We start from the raw sequence: 3,499 nt of genomic DNA, 5'->3' as shown, positions 1-3,499 counted from the left end.
CTTTACCAAACGCACTAAAATTTTTAAAAGGAAACAAAAAATATGGAGCTAAAAAACTCAATAAAAGAGATGAAGAATTAAATAGTGAGCTTAGGAAACAGAGCTGAGTAAATGGAAGAAAGAATTACTGACATCAAAGACAGTAATTTGGAAATGATGTGGCTGGATGAACAGAGAGGCTTGAGAGTTAAAAGAAATGAAAGAACTCTATAATGAGTATCTGACACCATCAAAAAGAGCAATATAAGAATAATGGGTATACCAAAAGAAGAAGAAACAAAGTAGGGCACAGAGAAGCTATTCAAACAAATGGTCAACAAGAACTTACCAAACCTATGAAATGAAATTGAGCCTCAAATCCAAGAAGCAAACAGAAAATCTAATCACCTCAATCCCAACAGGCATTTTTCAAGGCACATTATATTGAATCTGTCAAAAATTAATGACAAAGAAAGAATTCTCAAGGCAGCGAGGGAAAAGAAGGAAAAAACATTAGATTGTCATCAGACTTTTCAGCAGAAACTCTACAAGACAGAAGCGAGTGGAATCAAATATTGAAAGAGAGAAATTATCAGTCAAAAACAATATATCCAGCAAAATTATCCTATAGATATGAAGGAGGAAAAAAGACCTTTCCAGATATGCAGAGGCTGGGGTAATTTTCCACCACAAGGCTTTCATTTCAGGGGTTGCCGAATGGAGTTCTTCAACCTGAAGCAAAAGAAAAAAACAAAACAAAACAAAACAAAACAAAAAACAAAAAAACAACAACAAAAAAAACATAAAACCATTAGTAAAATGACTAACAGATATCAGAAGCAGGAAGTGGCAACCCTTACACAGAATAGGGCACTATACACTTAAAAATAACATTAAGGGAAAAGAAGATGAAAACATAGAAAAAGAGAAGATGCATACAATTTGCTACTGTATCTCAGAAATGAACTCATGGCATAAATATGGATACTGTGCGACAAAAAAAGCATGAAATGGGAGGGGTGTAAAAGTTTGAATTTGGAAAGTGGACTAGAGATAAGATACATACTGAAGAAAAAGGATTACTATATATATATATATATATATATATATATATATATATATATATGAAACTTACTTTTACATAAACTTAATGGTAACCACTTAAAAAACAAAAAAACAGAATCCGGAACTGAGACACATAACATGAGAAACAGTAAAAGGATAAAAAAAAAATCATGTAATACCACCAAACTAAAATAACAGACAGAAACACAAAAGCAAAGAAACAATGGAGACACTGAGGTACCTGAAAACAAAAGATAAAATGACTGTAGGAAATCCTCATATATCAATAATCACCTTAAATGTAAATGAACTGAACTAAGCAATGAAAAAGACACAGAGTAGCAGAGTGGTTCAAAACACAAAACACAAATCATATGCTGCCTTCAAGAGACATATTTCAGCTGGAAGAACAAATATAGAGTCAAAGTGAAAGGGTGAAAAATGATCCTCCAATCAAATGGCATCCAGAGTAAAGCAGGTGTAACATATTTACTTGTGTATTTGATTAAATAGACTTCAGAATAAAAACGGTAACAAGAGAAAAGATGGGCATTTCATAATGATAAAGGAGACAATACAACAAGAAGACAAAACCCTTATCAATATATATCCCCCCAATGAAGGAGCACCAAAATATGTAAAGCAAGTACTAACAGAACTAAATGGAGAAACAAAAACAGAATTATACCATGGGACCTAAATATGCCACTGATAGCTATGGATAGATCATTCAAACAGAAAATCAATAAGGAAGAAATGTTTCACTTCTGGTAACACAGGAAGCAGTTTAAAGATGGCATCCTCCAAATTCAACGGATCAGCTGCAGCCCCTGGGAAAAGTGAATTTCGTAACCAGAAGCCAAAGCCGGAAGACCAAGATGAATCAGAACTTCTCCCTGTTCCTTATGGTTGGAAGGAACCAGGTTTTTCCAAAGAGGACAATCCTAGAGGACTCTTGGAGGAGAGCAGTTTTGCAATTTTGTTCCCAAAATATAGAGAGGCTTACTTGAAAGAGTGCTGGCCATTGGTACAGAAAGCCTTGAATGAACATCATGTCAACGCAACCTTTGACCTGATTGAGGGCAGCATGACTGTAAGACAAAGAAGACTTTTGATCCATATATCATCATTAGGGCCAGAGACCTAATAAAACTTTTAACAAGGAGTGTTTCATTTGAACAGGCAGTACGAATGCTTCAAGATGATGTTGCATGTGACATTGTTAAAATAGGTTCTTTAATAAGAAATAAAGAAAGATTTGTAAAAAGAAGACAACGTCGTATTGGTCCCAAAGGATCTACATTGAAGACATTGGAACTCTTAACAAACTGTTATATTATGGTTCAGGGAAACACAGTTTCAGCTATTGGAGCTTTTGGCTTAAAGAGGTTCGAAAAGTAGTCCTAGATACTATGAAGAATATCCATCCAATGTATAATATAAAAATGTTAATGACTAAACGAGAGTTGTCAAAAGATTCTGAATTAAGATCACAAAGTTGGGAAAGAATTTTGCTGCAGTTCAAGCACAAAAACGTGAATAAATGCAAGGAAACGAAGAAAAAGACTGTTAAGAAAGAGTGTACACCATTCCCACCACCACAGCCAGAAAGTCAGATTGATAAGGAATTGGCTAGTGGGGAATACTTCTTGAAGGCAAATCAAAAGAAGTGACAGAAAATGAAAGCAATAAAGGCTAAACAAGCAGAAGCTCTCAGTAAGAGACAAGAGGAATGAAACAAAGCTTTTATTCCACCTAAAGAAAAACCAGTTGTAAAACCTAAGGAAGCTTCTACTGAAACTAAAATTGATGAGGCTGCCATCAAGGAAAATGTTAAGAAAGCAAACAATAAGAAACTGGGAGCCCTTACAGCTGAAGAAGTTAAGCTTAAAATGGAAGTAGGTGAAAAGAAAAAGAAGAAAAAATAGTAACATGCAAAAAACAAACAAACAAAAAAACCCTGAACTAGAACTTATTAAACTATCTCCTTTTGTAAAGGATTTTGAGATATTAGGACATTAGTTGCCTTATGTGTAAGAAGTAATACTCGGATTACTTTTTTCTGAGTTTCTTTTGTTCTTTATAACAGTGTTTATGTATACATCTATTCTTTATAAATATAAATTATTATAAAAATAAGAAAATCAATAAGGAAATATCATCCTTAAGTGACACATTAGATTAAATTGACATACTCAACATTTACAGAACATTTCACCTGAAAACCCTAGACTATGTTTTTTTCTATATACATGGAATATTCTCAAGGATGGACCATATGTTGGGACACAAAACAAGTCTCAGCAAATTTAAGAAGATTGGCATCATACCAAGCATATTCTCTGATCACAATGCTTTGAAGTTGGAGATCAACTGCAAAGAAAGAAGGAAAAAAATCACAAATACATGGAGATTAAATCACAAACTGTTAAAGAACGACTGGGTCAAAGAAGAA

At 33.7% G+C, this 3,499-nt stretch overlaps 1 pseudogene; it reads left to right on the top strand.

Moving 5' to 3' along the window:
- Positions 1-1,837: 1,837 nt before the first annotated feature.
- On the top strand, positions 1,838-2,975 carry LOC109447570 (KRR1 small subunit processome component homolog; annotated as a pseudogene).
- The last annotated feature ends 524 nt before the right edge of the window (positions 2,976-3,499 follow it).

The sequence above is a fragment of the Rhinolophus sinicus genome, linkage group LG01 (genome assembly GCF_036562045.2).
Source record: "Rhinolophus sinicus isolate RSC01 linkage group LG01, ASM3656204v1, whole genome shotgun sequence".
Taxonomy (NCBI): Eukaryota; Metazoa; Chordata; class Mammalia; order Chiroptera; family Rhinolophidae; genus Rhinolophus; species Rhinolophus sinicus.
Note: the sequence above shows the minus strand (reverse complement) of the source record. Positions and strands in the feature narration are given on the sequence as shown.